This window comes from Desmodus rotundus, chromosome 11 (genome assembly GCF_022682495.2).
Source record: "Desmodus rotundus isolate HL8 chromosome 11, HLdesRot8A.1, whole genome shotgun sequence".
In the NCBI taxonomy this organism is placed as follows: Eukaryota; Metazoa; Chordata; class Mammalia; order Chiroptera; family Phyllostomidae; genus Desmodus; species Desmodus rotundus.
In genome coordinates, this window is record NC_071397.1 from 89,793,050 (window position 1) to 89,812,707 (window position 19,658).

Consider the following 19,658-nt stretch of genomic DNA (forward strand, 5'->3'; position numbering starts at 1 on the left):
GCTGTGGGACCACGAACTTCGCCACCACTGGTGCCACATTGCGTCACAGCCAGTCTGTGTGTTTTGCTATATGGAAGCAGAACAATGGAAAATTCCACCCATTGACCAAAGCAGAAGGATGGGGAAAGAGAAGACTGCAATGGCTGTGCCGTGTTTATGAGTAAACCCTGCGGATGCAGTGCAAATACCCATGTGCTTCTATAAGAGAAGATCACAGTGTTCTGTTCCAATGTGACCAGCACATCAAAAGATAAACCTGAGTGGTTTAAATTGAGGCAGGAGGGGCTGGGAGAAGGATTCATAATCAAACACCCATAAAACACCTGTATAAAAAGTACAAAATAGAGGCCTTTTAAGTGAAAGGTGCTTAGTGAAAGGTACAGTGACTGGACCAACAAGTGACTTAATTATACTCAAGTACGTGCAATGAGGCATAATTTAATTACTCGAATATAATTGACCCTTGAACAAAAGGGGTCGGGGGTGCCCACCCCATCCAGTTGGAAATATGCATATAACTTTCCATTCTCCAAAACCTTAAGTCAGCCCTTTGAATATTTGATTCCACCAACTGTGGATCAAAATAGTATTTTCTAGCTGTGGTTGGGAATATGCAGTTGGGAATGAGGAAATACTGTTTTTGATCCATGGTGGGTTGAATCTGCCAATGCAAAACTGTATTTACTGAAGGAAAAAAAAATTCTCCTGTGGATGGATCAGCGCAGTTTAAAACTGTGTTGCTCCAGGATCAGCTCTTGAAAATTACTGGCACATTAAGAAGACTGTTTCCTTCCATCTGTTAACAATCTTTAAATAATTAGTTTTGTTTATAGTTAACTCAAATATTTGATATTTTATATATGTTGTACATATGTATGTTCTATATATTTTCTTCATATTTGACATGTTTTTCTATGGGCTTCAATATTCTATCATTTTTTTAAAGGAATGAAATACTTGCTTAAAAATTAGATGTACCTTCTACAACCCTTTAAATCTTCTGGGTAAATTTTTTTCTTAATTATCTGTGGTAATGGGGACATCAATTAATATGTACAGTAAAGAAGCTAATTTTATTCAATTGTGCAGTAATTATCATATTCCTTCATTTGAATTTGATATAGTTAAAGAAAGTGGACCGCTTGTCTGATTTGCATTTTACTTCCTTTACCCTGCAGTAGGTAACATTTAGAAAGAAGATAAAATCTCCAACTGGAAAATCAGCCCAAATTCTTTACACTCATGACTTATTTACCAATAAGAAGCAATTTTAAGTTGTGTTTTTCTGCTTGGGTGGAATGTAGAATCTGAAGCATTTTGTTGCATAGAACTTGTTATACTGTTGTGGAAGGATTTCTAAAAAGAAGGAATTATGAATTCCTGACACATTGGCAAGGTTTTGCGTGGGATCTTAGCTTGCCTGGGGTTAACTAGTGTTGAAGGTCCAAAGAAACTGGGTTTAAATGTCACGTATAATGACAAGTAGGAAAATTGGGACGTTATTTGCATGCGAATGGGGATAAAGGTGACTGGATGTTGATTCATTGTGTGATGCATGTTTGCTCTTGCTGAAATGTTTTACCTCCCAAGAAATTATAAACAGAATTTCTTACTGACTAAAATTCAGACACCAAGCCTAGAAGTGTGTGCTCCTGAAATACTGCTCCAGGTTGAAAACTATTTTGTTTTCTTTAAAAACCCAATCAGAGGAGGCAAGGAGACTTAGAATTCTGCCCTTTTAAGAGTAAGACTTATTTTAATGTAAATCTTTATGGTTAGGAGAGATAAAAGAGGAGCTAGTACATTCCAAGAAGTATTAGAGATTAGCAGACAAAGATATTTTACTTACATTCCTAGGAAACATTTTTAAAGTCTTTAGAATAAATCAGATTTATTCTTCATATATTGTCTTGTGTTATTAAAGTTTATCTGTTGATCTAACATGCTTTCTATTTATAAAGTTAATAGTTTTGTGGAAGTAAACACAACCTAAATTATAAGACGGTGAAGGAGCAAATTTTTCCTAAGGAATCTGTCAGTATCTCTTTAAGATGTTAATAATTAGGGTCTTAGAAATAGATCAAAATATACATATATTATTAATTGTGCTGTAGAAACATTATCAAATACTTCCATTTATTGAAAAACATTGATTTTTTTCAAGACCACTTTGCATCATTGTCCTTTCATTTAATTATAGTTAAAGCATGATTTTATAGTGTATATACTTATAAATCATTTTATGTGCATATATATGTATTTATGTCATGTATTTTAACTCATAATTCTCTAATCAAAGAGACATGGGATTCATAAAGGCCCCTTGGTTAAACAATAAGGGTCAGAGGATCAGGGTCAGAATTAGAGTTCACTGGCAACCCTGGATTCTGAGCCCGTTCTCGAAGTGTGCCGGTGGTTGTTTGATCTGCACAGAAGCATGGGTCAGGATGCTCACAGACTGGTTTCTACATTCTGAGAGAAGACACAATAAAACCGCAGATCAGAGACCTCGAGGGAAGCCCCCTTCCTGTGATGTGGAACACCCGTGTGCTAGGACTTTAAGAAGGAGATGCCACAATCAGAAGCTCTGTGGGGCTGCCAGGCTGGCGTACCCCCCACCCGGCACAACAGGACACCTCACTGATTTAAAGAAATGCCATGAGCAGCTGGTGGCAAGTGCAAGGAGAGATGACAATCCCCACTTGGGGGGTCACTGGGCCTGACATCTTTCTTTCAAGAGATTGAGCAAAGTCCAGCTCCCCTGGGCTTTGTGAGGTTAACATGCCAGTCAGCACCACCTGTGGAAGCTGGTTTGGAAATTGTTTTCAAAAAAGCACTCTCCAAGTTCATGTCTGTAAGCTCATGCAATCTATTTCTTATTTTTTAAGATTTTATTTATTTTAGAGAGAGGGGAAGGTAGTGAGAAAGAGAGCGAGAGAAACATTGACAGGCGAGAAAGGCATCCATTGGTTGCCCCTCTCACTTGCCCAACCGAGGACCTGGCCTGCAGCCCAGGCATGTGCCCCGACTGGGAATCAAACCAGTGACCTTTCAGTTTGGGGGATGACGCCCAACCCACTGAGGCAGCCCTGTCAGGGCTCATGCAACCTATTTCTAAAATAAAAGATACATTGTTCCTTCTACTGCTTTTAGTGACAGTGCTGACCCCAAGGTTAGAATCATAGAATTTTTCTATAGGTGAGTGTACTTATGTTAGTTCAGCTTAAGCGTGGAAGCCACGTGGAGAATGGGGAAAAGCCAGTTTCATTGAATTCCAATATACTAAGTATACTTGTGCACATGTACACTGACACTTTCGTCTCAAAGGACTTTCCATAATTTTGTACAGTGACAGTCTTAAACTGAGAAGCAGGTCAGGGATAAGAGATGGGGATTAGTGAGGTCTGTGGCCCTGTAAGGCCTACATCCCTTCCAAGAAGAATTGATGATACTTGGCTGTAGCTGATAGTGGCGGGAGAAATGCAGATTCAGGGCTGTCAGCTCTTAAGCCTTTTTTTCATAATCAAGTAAAACCTCAAGGTTTTATGTAAATTTTTTTCAATCTTAAATAATGGTTTGAACTGGATACTGGAGGGATACTGGAGCTCAATGTAGTTAGCTAACTTGCATGGGATTTAGTAGTTAGGATACAGGAGGAAAAGGATCCCAGTCCCAAGCTCAAAATTTGAGTCAGCGAAGATTTATTGAATATACAGTATCTTTCAGAGATTTGCTAGGCTTTGGGATCCATGTAAATTAAAATGCAGGAGATGAGGGCGAGGATCCCACAGGAGAAGGACTGCTGAGAGTCTGTTGATCGGGGGCTTGAGAGATGCGTAGGCGTTGACCAAGTGAAGATCAGAGCGAGCATCCTCGGTGAACTTGGGAGTGCAATGCCTCTTTAAGACGCTGATTCCTTTTCTTCAGATATCTGCCCCAAAGTGGGGCTTCTGGATTTCAGGGTAGTTTTATTTTTAATTTTGGGGGGAATCTTCATATTGGTTTTCATAATGGTTGTACCAATTTATATTTCTACCAGCAGTACACAAGGCTTCTCTTATTTTCACACCCTCACTAACATTTGTTATCTCTCATATTCAGGAATAGCCATTCTAAAAAGCGTGAGGTGATATCTCATTGTGGTTTTGATTTGCGTTTCCCTGATGATCGGTGATGTTGAGAACCTTTCTATATTCTTGTTGACCCCTTGTACGTCTTCTATGGAAAAATGTCTTTTCAGGTCCTTTGCCCATTTTAAAAATCAGGTTACATGGGTTTTTTGTTTTTGAGTTTTATGGGTTCCTTATACTTTTGAATATTATCCTCTTATCAGATATATGGTTTGCAAGTATTTTCTCCCATTGCCTAGGTTGCCTTTTCATTTTGTTGATTGTTTCCTTTACTGTGCAGACGCTTTGGGGTTGATGTTTTCCTTGTCTGCTTCTGCTTTTGTTGCCTGCACTTTTGATATTATATCCAAAGGATAGAATCCGAGGAGTTTTAGATCTTTTGAATTGATTTTGAACAAAGAATTTTAAACTGAGGAATGAGTTGAAAATTTGAGTTTTAGGATGGTTACTTTGGCCACACTATGGAGAAAACAGATTGAGGAGGTCACTACTTAAAGGGGTAATAATAGAGGCAGAGAGACCTTTAGGAAACTAATTAGAGTAATTCAGGGGAAGGGACAGTGCCTCAAAATAGGGTGTTGACATGGAATTGAAATTTAATTGTGCAAGAAACAACTTCAGAGGTAGAATAAGACAGAAATGGTGACCTAGTTTATGCAGGGGGTGAGAGAGAGGATAATGAAAAATGAGGTTCAGATTTCTGGTTTTGCGAATTGTGCAGATGGTAAACCCATTCATAAAGATTCGGCATTTGGGGAAAAAAGCTGGCTTTGAGGTGGATGACAGATAAAATGATCAGATTTGGATGGGTTAAGCCTGTGTATGTAGTGGCAGTGGGACATTCGATGGAAATTCCCAGCAGCCCATTGGTGATAATTATCGGAGGCTGTGAGGAGCTAGACCAGTCGACTGTAAGAGTGTAGATGGTGATGGAAAGTATGGAAGAAGACAAGTTGGCCAAGGCAGGATTATGTACTAAGAAAAAGCATAATTACTCTCAGAGTATTAGTTCTAGAGACTGTGAGTTGCTGAAGGGCTTCTGATGCCCCAACAGGTGACAAGCCTGTCACTCTGAGCAGGTGGCATATCGCCACCATCATGCTGAATTCACCCCCTAAGAGAAAATATAGATGATTGTAAGTCTTCAAGAGATTAAGTAAATTGGTCAAGGTTATGTGATAGAATTTGCACATAGGTCTCTGGGTCTCGATTTTACTACACCACTGGCTGGTTAGCTGGACGCTGGGAAGTGGGGAGACTTGCCTCTCTGAGCCTCCCCTGTGTGTTTAGAGAAGCAGACTGTGGCATTTGTCATGGATATCTCAGTCCACTGCCAAAGGAAAAGGACAGCAAAGCCTCTGGCTGCCCAACAAGCACCTCCCACCATCATCTTCATTTCAGTTGATGTATAAGACCTCATCACCATTCCTCTGCTAGAAATATTTCACTCTGGAAGAGATGCAAGCAATAGTTTCCACCTTGATCCCCAAAGCTGGTGATGATTTGTCTTAAATCTCTCTATTCAGGCAGAACAAATGTGTTTGTACTCCTCTCTCTGATGCATCTGCAAGTCAGTGAGAAACTAGGGAAAGTAAATAAAAGTAATTGGTCTGGAGCTTTATTTGGAATTGTAATTCAATGAAAAATTTCCTACTAACTTACATATGTAAGTGTCCTTTAAAAGTCCCTGACTAATGGTGCTTCACTCTATACGGTTGAATCACTATAAAAACTTGATAGGAACATGCTTACTTTTCTTTCATACTCACACTCCACTGAGCTTTGGCTGTGTGAACAGACAAAAGCCACTACTTTGCACAGTGGAACTGATTGTGGAAGCACATTCACACAAGAGGGTGTATTCAAGGTTACGTCTGTTGAATTCTGATTAGCAATGTTTATGTTCCATTTAATGTTTTCCATATGCTTTACCATTTGAAAGTTTGGTCTGTGCATTTATTCTCATCACCAGCTGTGGAAGTCTAGACCCTAAGCTGCAGCTTCTAACCGAATGTCTGGATATTCTGGCATCCTGACCACCAGAAGTGTTTGTTTTAGTTTAGTTTAGTTTCATTTTTCATGGAAGGAGGGCTTGGGTGACATATTTGTGAACATAATCACAAACTTCAGATGTTTTTTTATCTTTATGATGGAGCTATTTTGTCATATGCTTAGTTGACTTACAATGTGAAGAATCTTGGCACTTTCCTTAGCTCTAAAGACAAAGCTGAGTATTCTAGGAAATTCACGTGAAATGAACTTTACTGTGAGTTTTTCAGAGTAGCTTTATTATTTTTATAAAAGTGATTTGTGCTTAGTGAACGAAAGGAACATCAATTAATGCAAGTAGAAACAGGAGATAAAAAGTCACCTGAAATTTTACCACCCGGGCAAGGGTAAGGTTCAGTGGTCATCTTTCACAGATCTCTCTCTCTCTCTCTCTCTCTCTCTCTCTCTGAAAGTATTGCCAGGTCTTTTAAATGATATTGCTGATTAATAAGGGTAGAAGTATATTTCAAGTGTTGACTCATAGACCACACAATTTATTATCTGTACCTGGGCACTTGAGAGTGAAGGGGGAAACTATTAATAATGAGGCTGGGACAATAGGTATGTACCTGGACGGTCCAAGTATCTTGACATAGGATTACTCTCCTCATAGACCCTTTATGAGTACCTATTTGTTCATGTATTGTATTTATTTAACACTTATTATATGCTGGACATTAATCAATGATGTAAAACACAGACTCTACTTTTTTGGGCTTGCAGTCCAACAGCAGTTAAAATGCCACGTGTTGGGAACTGTGTTGGAGGGACGCCCATCACTCAGTGAGAAGACACGTGGGCAGTCCGTGAAGGCTGAGCTGAGCAGTAGAAAGGCTGCTCAAAGGATTGGTAGAGTTAGCCCAGCAAGAAGAGAACAAGGGGCATTCCTAATAAGAAGGTGTGGCATATGCAAGGACTGGGGGGAAGCGTATGGAATATTAGGAAAGTGTAAAAGGCTCAGGATGATGAAAGCTTTTGGTAGAAAGGAGGGGTGGCTGAAGATGAGGCTGGCCATGAAGGCAGGACTCTCCTATGAATCACCTGGTCGGTAACGCTAGTGAGACTAGGTTTCTTCACTCAGGCACAGTTTGAAGCAAGGAACGTCATCATCAGACTGGGATTTAGAATGCTGGATTAAGGTGCTGTTCGTGGGGAAGATGGGAGGCATCTGATGACAATTAGGAGGTTGAATTAACAGTGTTTTGGGTAAAGGAGAGGAGAATGCTATGGAGCCAAACTCAGGCCACAGACTGGACGGTGGAAATATTTGAGAAGCACGGAACACCAAAGGAGGAGCCAGTTTAGAAGAAGGAGAAACGGGTGATGGATCTGTTCAGTTTGAGGCTGCGGGAGGACGTCCAGGTGGAGATGTCTGTTTGTGTGATTATGGCTGGGGAGGGAGATGGAGGAATTGGAAGTTTAGAAGTGGTGTTTGAAGCAATGGGAATTTGAGGCCAGTTTAGTTTTTATTATTTATCATGAATTTCTATTAACACTAGTTCAAGGTTATTGAATTTGTAATAGAGAAGAATAAATATAGCTAAAATGATGACATTTTGAAGTTCATTCATCCCCACCCATTTTTATGAAAAAAACATTTGTCTGGGAGATATAAAATACCACCATTCAGAATTTATTGACCAAAGGAATTGACAAAGAGATTTTTAGCTAAAAATCCAATTTGGAAAAGTCACTCTTCTTTCTTTTTCATAATAGGGAGATGTAATTAAAGGTCTCTAATTAAAAATAGCAAATGATTACAGCCCAGCCTGCATTGTAGAGACAGAGAGCCTTTGATTCTGTGAAACCCACAAACAATCCTGGCATATTGTCATCACACACAACTTTCTCCATTGCTAATCTTTACCATATGATTTCCCCTCGTATTCAACTTATACATAAAGAACAAAATCAAGTAAGAGCGAGAGAAATAAAAGAAGAAGGGAGCTATTCTGACAGTGGAGGTTCTTTATTTAATTGTGTTGTGTTTCAGAGCAGGAAGCGGAAGACCAGAGCATTTCACAGCCTTCCCCAAGTTCGCGCCCTTGCCAGTCCTCGAGCTGGGTCAAAGTGCTGCGGCTTAGTTACTCCCGTTCGGCGTCTTCCCAGCCTCGGACCCTGTGGAAATGATCAATACATTTGTTATTCAATAAATGCAATTTTAATTTAGTTTTAATTATTATTTTTGCTGTTTAAAACCCATTGCTGGCTCAAAATATCGATCAATGAAAGTGTGTAGTAACTACATCTTAATGGCCCGAAATGTAGGTACAGAAAATGAAAGGAGACAAAGGAGCATTTCTTAAATGGCAGCTTTGCATTTTCCTCCTTAATTCGAAGTGTGTTATCTCTCTGGTTACATGTTTTTTATTTAATTGCACTTAAAGCCATTTGGTTTCAACATGAGATCCAAATACTTCCTCTGGTATAACAAGTAAGAGGTTTTTTTTTTTTTCCTTTAGTAAAGTGGTTTTTGAAACCATATTATAAACATTTTATAATAATTGCCATTCTCCTCTCAACCTAGCAAAACCGTCAAGGGAGAGCAAAGGAGAGATTCTGATGCCCTCTGTTATCTTTCCCCGTTAATGTTCTGACTTGCTTTAGAATAAAAGCTCCCCCGAGTGAGAAGGTTCTGGATGCTGGCGACACTGGGGTTCAGTGGCAATGGTGAAGGAGGCAGGGGCTGTTCCACCTGGTGGTCTTCTGTGGCCTCCCATCTCCCTGATCCTAATTCACTTACGCCTTAAGATGTATGTCTTGGGCTGGATTGTTGTTATAGCTCCTTCAACTCTATTATCTTACAGTCAAGACATACATTTTCATTTCCCCACGATGTTTGACCCCCACGCATTTTCTTATTCTGTCTCATGTGTGGCTGAATTCTGTCACTTTATTAGTCAACATTATTTTGCTGGTTATTATTTATTTACTTGGTGCCTATCTCGGGTGCCATTTTTGCCTGTGATCCCTGACAGTCATTAGCACCACCTCCCCAGAGACCCAAGAAAACCCAATGTCAGAAATTCCACGGGCTTTTCCCCCAGAGGTTAAGTGAATATTCTTGGCTCACAAATGATATGCTCATACTTAAACACACATTCAACCTCATTTCTTTGTGAGCAGTATAAATATACCTGTGAGTAATCTAAGATGTTAATGATTTATTGTGTTGATTAAGCTTCAGAAAATGAGAAACAAGTTGAACAAATTATGACACATGTTTAAAATCCACAGATTTCCCAGAAATATAGCAAATTTTGATCTAAATAGGAAGTAAAAATAGAATTAGAAATCAAATAATACTCCCAGATATAGTTCATTAGACTTGCCATATACTCAGAAATTCAAGTAAGAATGTTGTCTAAAGCTTGGTTGCATTATTATTATTTTTAATTCCATTTTCATTTGATTATTTCTTTTACAAAATGGCAGCCAAAGATGGGGCAGTGGGAGTGTACGTGTCCACTGTCCACATCACAGACACGAAATAGGTTCATGTGAAGCCTTCCCACATCCGCAGGCACGTCATCTGCTGCTCCTCGGAGCGGTCCTCTTAATTACGCTTTACATATGCTTTGTGCGACCAGGCATTGATCTTTCGAGCACAGTTGTCTGGTTCGAAGACTTGTAATTAGGCAGAAAGATCTGGTAAAATGCATTCTGTGGAATTATTCCAATGCTCTGTGTATATGAAATTGTTCATCTAGAATTATCTATGTGGAAAAAGGCACTTTTAAATATGCACTGAGCCTCTTTTTAAATTTCTGTTTCTCTCCATTATTTACTGATATTTCATGTATTTCCTGGACATTTGCAAATTGCAGGGCTTCTTTACTGTTTTGATATGGGATTTCTTTTCGCTTTCTGTGGGCTGGTTAATTGGTGAGCTCTTTATCCATGAGATCAAGAACCAGGGTCTTTTTTATTAACTCATTGTGAGCCTATGATATTCTCATGAGTGTGGAAAAGGGGCATTGCCTTTGAGACTTCTTGCTCTTCCTATTCTTTTACAGCACTGGTCACAGGCTGGGAATACAACAGAGAATGACAAGAAGAATTTAATAAACCATTTAGAATAGAACCCCCTGATATTGAGGACTCTGTAATGAGCCCTTTTGTCTTCTCCCCACTTTTTTTTTGTTAGCATTGGCAGTTCCTTTTACTGATAGGACCTTTCTCCTGCAGGATGAAACAATCCTGTTAGGGATTTTAAAATAAACCATTGAATTTTGCATTGCATTTCTGAAAACCACGAAAGGAGTGATTTTCATTTCTCTGGAAATCATTGTCCTGGTCTGTAGGTAGTGGTGTGAAAATTCTTTGAATTTTCTCCCTTGAAAATGGAGAGGCCAGTAGATTCCTTGTTCCTCTTTCACACGTAAATAGACCATCATCACATGCCTTTCTGTAAATGTATGAATTTACTTTCTAAGTGGTATGAGAAATTATCTCTGCACAAAGAGCTCCCTGGTGGATTTACAAGGTTTGCAACTGCCAGAGAGAGGAGTTTTAACAATTCTTAGGGATTTAAATTTTCCATTGCTACACGCTTATTTTTTTTTTTGACCAAAACATATAGCACCCCTTTCCAGGACACTGCTATTGCTCATTTTAGCATTTTCAGGGTGTGTTTTTTCTTCCTGCTGATTAGCCTCTGCTTTCTGTGGCTGCTCCTGCTGCTGTTCTGATATAAATGCCTGTGAGTAAGCAGTAAACTCCAGCATGAGGGGAGATTATTTTTTCTCCATGACTCTTAACAGCTTTCACATCAGAATGATTCTTTGTCTGGCTGGTTTGATGATTTTTTCTTAAGAAAAAAGAAAAAGGCATACATATATGGCTGTGTTTGTGTGTGCATCACCTAAAACGAAGTCCAAAAGCAGACGGGGGACCCAAACTCTCTTCCCAGCATTTTAGAAATCTGCTCATCAGTTTACCATCCACCCTCCTACCTGAGCCAGTAGGGGCTTCTGGGTTAGCCTGGGGATAGGGGGGATCATGATGGCATCCTTTAGATTGACGAGAATAACAGCTCAAGTGATCAGGACCATGAGGAGCCACTCATCACATACTTGTTGAGTCATCATTATGACGGGCACTCAGAGATTTTACTTTCAGGTGCTGAAATTCATTTTCACTCATTTCCTGTCTTTTACTTGCCCTTCTGACATTTTTCTTGGAAAGGGTTGATGCACTTTAATGTTTCATTTCTCATATAAGTGGCCTATGAAGAAAGGACAAAAATAAATGCATTGTGTGTCAGAAGGCTTGTTTGGTCACACAAATTTCCTGTTTGCCAAGGTATTTGCAAAGTGAAGTCATTCTGATGTGTCCAGAAATAGATGTAATACATTAAGTGTGACAAAGAACACTTGACTAGCCGTTAACAACATATGTGATAGGACTTTATACCAGCTAGCGTGTGATTAGGCAAGTCACTTCATGAAGCTGAGCCTCACTTTTGTGATGTGTATGTCTCTTCCAAGTTGAAAAATCCAATTATTTTTTATATATAAATTTTATCTTCTGAAGCAATAATTAAGCACATATATACACATTGTCCTAGTTGTCTTATAAAATCTTTAAGCTTCTTAAAACTTGAATATTACTGAATAGACAGAAAAATCTCTACACAAAGACATTCAGAGTAACTATCTTAATCAGAATTTGTGTAATAAAATCAGCTCTTGTCGTATATAATTATAGCCACCACAACAAATGCAAAAGAACACTTATGTGATTTATTAATTGCAATATCTACTTGGTTCATTAGGGTTGCCACGTCAGGTAAACAGAAGAGGCTACAAACTCTACATCACACATCCAGTTAATTACTTTGCATTGTACTTTTCTAGTACAAAGCTGTGCTATTGATCAGAAAATGTGTTAACCATAGAGTACAATGAATGTGATGCTTAAAATCATATAAATGCTAAGTGAAATAAGTCAGAAAAAGCTAAGAACCATATGGCTTCACTCATATGTGGGATATAAAACTGAAACTCGTAGACACAGACAACAGTATGGTGGTCACCAGAGGGAACGGGGAGTGAGGGATAGTAAAGGGGGCCAAACATATGGTGACAGAAGATGCTTTGACTTTGGGTGGTGGGCACACAATGTAATATACAGATCATGTACAATAGAAATGTACGCTTGAAACCTATATGATCCTATTAACCAATGTCACTCCAATACATTTAATTTTAAAAATAAAAACATGTGAATGCAAAACTCAAAGGTTTTCAGAAAAAATGGACTTCAAGCCAGAAAGCATTTCATAAGACAAACACTTTATAGTATTAGAAGGCATATTCTACAATGAAGTTGTAACAGTTATGAATGTCCGTGCACCAAATAACATGGCGTTCTCCTACATAAAATAGAAACCAATGGGATAGAATTCAAGCTCCAGAATAATCCAGTTACGTGTAGAAATCCAATATAAAATACAAGTGGTATTAAAAAAGAAAGATAAACATGATCTTTTTTAAAATGTAAGAAGTAGTGTTGGGACAACTGAATAGCCATTTTGAAAAAGGTCAGATTGGATCCATTTCGCTTACCATATACAAAAATAAACTCCAAACACATCAGAGGTCCAAAGTAAAAAACTAAAAGTATACATATACCTGAAGATAACAACTGAATCCCTCTAAAACCTGGGTGTAGAAAAAGGCTTTGGAGTGATTATTAAAAAATTTTTACACAACAAAACAAAAGATAAATTTGACTATATAAAAATAAAAACTTTCGTATCTCAAAGGCAAACAAAACACTCAAAAGTAAAACACCCTAAGCAAGGAAGTTAAAAAAAACAAATGACCAATATTTTCAGCATTTATCACAGATGGAAGGCAAATACCTCTAATGAGTATCATCTTTTAAAAATTAAGGGCAAATAAACAAAAATTTTATGGAAAAGACAAAACAATTAACAAAAAGATAATATATGAAAAGATGTTCAAATTCAGTCATAATGACAAAAATGCAAATTAAAGCAACACAAACTTTTTTCATTGTTTTTCAAGTACAGCTGTCTCCATTTTCCCCCTACCACTCTCTCCCACTCCAGCCATCCCCACCTCCCACCCCTGATCCCACCCCCCTTGGTTTTATCCATGTGTCCTTTATAGTTGTTCCTGAAAACCCTTTCCCCTTTTCTCCTGTTATCTCCTTCCACCTCCCCTCTGGTTACTGTCAGTTTGTTCTTAATTTCAATGTCTCTGGTTATATTTTGCTTGCTTGTTACAACATAAACTATTTCTCATTCACCAGGTTGACCTACTTGAAAGCCTGATGATATGTTCTTTTGGTACGGAAACAGGCTTTCTCAGGCACTGCTGAGAGGAAGAGAAAATGGTACAGTGTTTACAGAGGCGGATTTGGCAATATCTATGAAAACTATATGTGTATTTGCTTTTTGACCCAGCAATCTCACTTCTAAGAATTTACCCTAAAGATAAACTTTCAACAATACAAAAACATATATGCCTAAGTTTGTTCATTGAATCATTTGTTGTAATTGCAAGATATTGGAAACTACTAAACTTCCAAGAATAGATTCATTTCATAAAATACCTGTATACTATATATGCATGCTCACTGTAGTTTTATGCAGCTGTAAAAAATCATGAGGAGTGATTTCCAAGGTGTCTATTAGTATGCTTCCTTTTATGTATAAAGGAAGGAAAAATTAGAAAGCATACATATATCTGCTTATCTTTATTACAGTTACATAGGAAGAATAAACCAGGAAACAGTCAAGTTGTTGACCTATAAGCAGTAAGAATAGGGTGGAAAGGATATGGAAGGGAAATACACTTCTCTGAGTATATATTTTTATATGTTTTTAACCTTTGAAAGTTAAATCTGTAAAAATTTTTTAAAAAATCACTAAGAAACGGAAGCAAACTGAAACAAATGAACTGTGTTTTATAATTAATATTTTAACTCCACGAAGGGAAAAGTAAGGGAGAGAAGAAGGGAGAGGGGAAAGAAGGGTCCATGGATCTTATGAACACAGAATTTGACTACACATCCTGGGTTTGGGGGGGGCGGGGAAGAGTGGCAGTTGTCAACAGTTCCTCAACTCTATGTAGTAAGTTTGTTTATGGAATGGTCAAAGCAATTTTCATGCTATTTCAAATATATTATAGAATCGAGCATATAAGTAAATGTGTTGATATTGTTGGGATCTCACTGAGGAACAGATACACAAATATGGACTGGGAGAAGACAAGAAAGAACCCAGATGGGGGTACACAGGACTGGAGATGTCTGAATGAACTCACAGTACATAAAATATGCATATTTTTGTGTGAATGCATGTATATGTATAACTGAGTTTGTGTGGGTACATTCGTATGTGTATGTGTACAGCTGCATATATTTCTGAGCTCTGTGTGCTGAACGTGTCAAGAAGAAAACCTATTCCAATAGCCGTGATCTACCTAGCCCCATACCTTTGTGTCTAATACCATTCCCCACTAAAAGGAATCAGAGATCCATGAATGGCTGATTGCAAGACAGGGGTAGGACAGGTAAAAGGACGTGGGTCTTGTTTGCACCACAAGGGAAGGAGACACTAAAAAAAATGATGCTCTTGAGAACTCTGCAAGAACACAGAGACCAGCGCGAAGGGGCTTCTGCTGGCCAAATCTTAGACAGTTTGAGCACCAAAATAATTAAGTGCAGCAACGAATTATAAACCATTAAAAAATCATAGGAATTTAGGAGTGCATGTCAGTAACCAAAAAGTAAAAATAACAAGAAATGAGGGCAAAAGGAGGGCCCCGCTTCCAGTAGAAAGTTGAGGGCTGACTGGATTTGTCAGGAATTGCCAACTGATGCTAGACCTAGGGAGACATTTTGATAATGTCCATCTCAGCGTGGTCTTAGCGTGTTTGCTCATACTGCTTACTAGTGGCGAGGGGGAAAATCTGTAGTCATTTTCCAGTCCAGATTGGAGCAACACCTTGACCAGATCATCAAAAGTAACACCGCCAGTGAGACATTGTATGTCATCGGCTATGATACTCGGGACACATTAGCTGGTACAACATTCTGGCCTGGAATGATACCTGAATATAATCATGAAGACCATCAGACAAACTGGAAGTGCGGGATGTTCCATTAAGGTAAATAATAAATGAGAGTGTAGGGAAGTTATTCTTCAAATGTGTCACTTCTGTAAGAGTAATTGTCTTTTGTAGTAAGACTCTGCAAATGTTCCAGATTAATGTCTATGAAGACAGGACAAAGGAAGTGCCTGACCCTAGACCATGTCCTATACGGGAGACCAGAAAAATGAGGTAAAAGACAGATTTGAGACAACTGATAAAGCTGGGAACACTAATTGTAGATGAGGGTGTTAATGTAAAACTTACTGAAGTTGGTGATTATACTGTGGCCATGTAAGACAGTACCCCTGTTCTTGAACGACAAAGGGCTTGACCTACATGACTATTTTAGGGATAAAGGGTATGTAACCTACCTTCAAATGGTTCAGGAAAAATGACAAAGAGGGACAGCAAATGATAAAGCAAATAAGGCAAAATGTTAAAAGTAGGTGAATCTGGTTAAAGGGTAGATGGGCATTCTTCCATATTTATTTTTGCATGTTTAAGTTTGAAATTATTTCCAAATTAAAGGTCTTGAAACATGGGGGAAAATAGATTTCGCACATGCACTCAAAGGGGGGCTTCCACAGCTGTTAAAAGATGGCCCTTGTCTTCTTGTTCAAAGGCATCATATAACCTTTCGGGCCAGTGCTGTGGCCTCTGGGGTCCGTCCAGGACTCAGTATTAAAAGAATGAGTTTAGAAGCCACCTTTGCAAAGACAAACTTTTGTAAGGAACGCATTTAAACCGGTGTATTTCTAACAGCTTTAAAACTGTCAGTGAGAGTTGGTGTGATGTGAGTTATTAACAGATAGTATTCTTTGGGGCGATGGGTTTCCTAATCAAATATAATTGGGAAATGGCATGCTCTCAAGACATTTAAAACAATAACTTTCACATTATTCATGCTGGGAACATGCCTGGGAAATGATGGGATTTTTTTTATCTCTGGTCCTGTGAATTCTTTAGCTTGTTTTGATGTCAGCAGAGCCTATCAACAATGACCTAGGAGATTCCTCAAAAGACCCTGTAATCAGGAGAGAAGAGAAAAAATATAAAAATATTTGTATTTTTTGTAGTTTTGTACAACCACCTCAGCCTCGTAAACTTGCCGAACTTCCTCCTGATCAAGTGGGATGGTGTGAATGGTTCAGGGGTGGTTCGTTAGAAAGATAAAGGACTCTTTGGTATAAACAGGAAAAAAGGCAAGTATAATTTTCCCTTTGATACCCTCAAAGTGTAAGGGAGTATTCTATATAGGAATTTCTGTTCCATGGCTTTTATTAGACAAAAGCGAGAGACGTAACACCTAGAGTATAAGTAATAAGCTATATTGATTAATCCTTTGGAAATATCAAGCCATGAGATACATGTGTATATCACGGGGTGTGTTTCTCATTTCTGGCCCCAGTGTTAGATTTTTGTAATTGGTAGTGGCTGAATGAGAAGCAGGAAAAGCTTTCGTAAACCTCCCGGAGGTCATCACACCCTGTTTTGCCTGTGGAAAGAAAGCAGCTCTGAGGGGAGGGAGGGGAGGTGGCCACAAAGGACTAAGAGGCCATTTCTGTCTCCTCGCTCTGATTGTCTTCAATCACTTGGCAATCACGATGCTATTAGGAGCCACCTGACCACAGACACTCACATGCTTGGATTCGCCATTAACAACATTGACAGGAAGCTTTGAGCTGATGGGTCTTGAGAGCCTTGAATTAGAAGTCTGCCTGTCCTTGTGACAGGCTGAAGTAGCCTGGCTCCTCCTCTGGAAAGAGGCTCAGGAGAGAGTTGTTACTGTGCATGTGCGAAGATCTAAATTATTCCATCTCTTACATCTCCTTTCATATTCTACAACATACTGTGTGCAAGTGCAGTAAGTAATGGGTGTTGTCTGTAACTATGGCAGTGATTTGTACCTACACTGATTTCCGCACACCCTGGGAAACATGATTTTTATAGAGAGACTTGCCCCAGACCTGTTCCCTCTGGCCACCCTGCATCCCCACCATGGAGCACTGGTGTTGATTGAAACTGACATTTCCAAGGTTTAATATCTCATCTTGTCCCTTCAGATTTCAAGATCTGGTTGGAATCAGGAAGCCAGGTCAAGGATTTTTGGCAACAATGTTTCAAGACTGATGTCTCAAGTTTCAAAGTGCTCAATGATTTGTCCCTGATATGTGGGATCAGGAGGATATAAATATACAGATCTGCTACCAGTGCTAAAGTTCTGAATGGCAATAGGCAGTGCATGTACTTTTCCTTCAGGAGAAAATTGTCCATTTATTTTCTTTTCGTGGAAAAAGAATGACCATAAGAAAAATAGAATCTTGAGATTCCAAATAAGTGTTGTCTTTAAAGAACACTTATATTTGAGACCTCAATCTCAGACTTTTTACTGAAGAATATAATTTAAACACATAAAATAGCCCAAGCCAGCTAGCTCATTTCATTGGAGTGTTGTTCTGATACACCAAGCTTGCAGGTTCCATCCCCAGTCAGGGCACATACAAGAAACAACCAATGAATGCATAAATAAGTGGAACAACAAATCGATCTTTCTCTCTCTCTCTCAACTAATAAAAATGTCGTTTTTTACTTGGAAGAAGTAAATATATAAAATATTTGGAAAAACATAGTTGCTATTATTATAGATTAAAAGCAGGCATCACATTGCGATGGAAGACAGTATCTTTTCAATGCTTTAAGGCAAGGCTTTCCTCTAAACGTTCTCATAAACATCTGAGAAGTATGGGAGTATTGCGTATGATTTCGGAAGAATTTTTCTGTTGTCAAATTCACATTCTCTCTCAAAATAAAACCTGTGCTGTAGGAAACTGACTTGCTGGAGGGAGAAATGCTCAGATTAACCCGAGCATCCTCATTCATGAGGAGGACTATGCTTTGTTTCAGTTTTTTCAGCAAAGATCACGTGTCACCAGTTTCAGTTCAAGGTTTCCCCACCCCCTCAGTATTCCATGGACGGTCTCCTCCACTCGTTCCCTCCCTTTTCCTGTGTGTGTGTCACGTCCTCATAAGAATAAGAAGGAACAGCCGCAAAGGGCGGATGACCGACAAGATATTCTGAAGGGAGGAAAATAGGGCGCTCAGGATGGGCCATGCTCACCTGTGAACAGTGTTGCCTTGGTGCAGTGATCTGAATTAAGTAAAAGCTGAAAGAAGTGTAGCATTATATGGACTTATTCACATTTTTCAATTAAACAGCTCTGTTTCATCCCTTTGGTCCCTTATCAAACTTTGAGAATAGGAAACAAATGAGGTCCTAACTATCTCCTTTCAGAGCTGGGTGCGCCAGGCCAGCCTCGGGACACATGAGTCCACTTGGCAATGAAGAGCCTCATTCCAACCTAGTAAACTGGCTCTCAGGTTTATTTTTAAAGTAAAAATGAACAAGGATGCAGACATCTTAGAAACAGAGGGAAATGGCCATTGGCGATTTTGATATATAATAAAATGATTTGAATTCGTGAAGGATTTAAAAGTTAAATGTGAAACTGGGAAACCTGGTCAGTGAACTGTGCAGCAAAGTGTACAATAAATAGAATTGCTCTCGGAATATTGATCTCCCTCACCACACTAATGAATGGACATCAGCGTATCAGGACGCCTCACCAAACGCCTCACCACCAGGGAGGATATTCAGAGTGCCAAGGCTTGGATTAAATTCCACCAATAGCCTGTCTCCAGTTTGGGGCTGATTCTGCTGTCTTTGATTGTCCTAGAACAGTAATTCCAGAGAATTCTCCCCTTTTGCCACATGACTGCTTTGCATACATTTAATCATTTCAATCTGCTGTCGGGTCTTTTTTAAACAGTGTGCGTAACTGGATACAAGTACTACAACAAGGAGTTCCACTTTGACACCTGCCATGGCAGAAAATAAGGCCAAGTAAAGAAACAGGATATTATAATAGGCACATGTATTTATTTTGACAAGTGTGATTTGGTTTCAATTATTAATATTTCACTGTATACTGGTGACTATCTTGTACAATATTTCATAAAAGCAACTTCTTATAATATGTCATTACCACATTAGCATACCTCTGCCAGTAAGGCCCAAGTCAGAATAGGGGTTTACTTTCATTTTTAGTGTGAATTACCATGAAGCTGGAGAAACACATGAATATGAGAATTAATAACAGTATTGCATTTATGTTGAGTTTGTCATCAGCAATTTGAAAACACTATTGGTTCTACCACAGTCAAATCCCGAAACTTTAATACAAGCGGCTCCAGTGATGAAGAATTTCATCACTGTTTTAGCCGTCCATTTCTCTAAGGTTTTTACATGTGGAGTTTGTCCTTTGGTTTTGCTTTTAGAAGTTCTCACACTTTG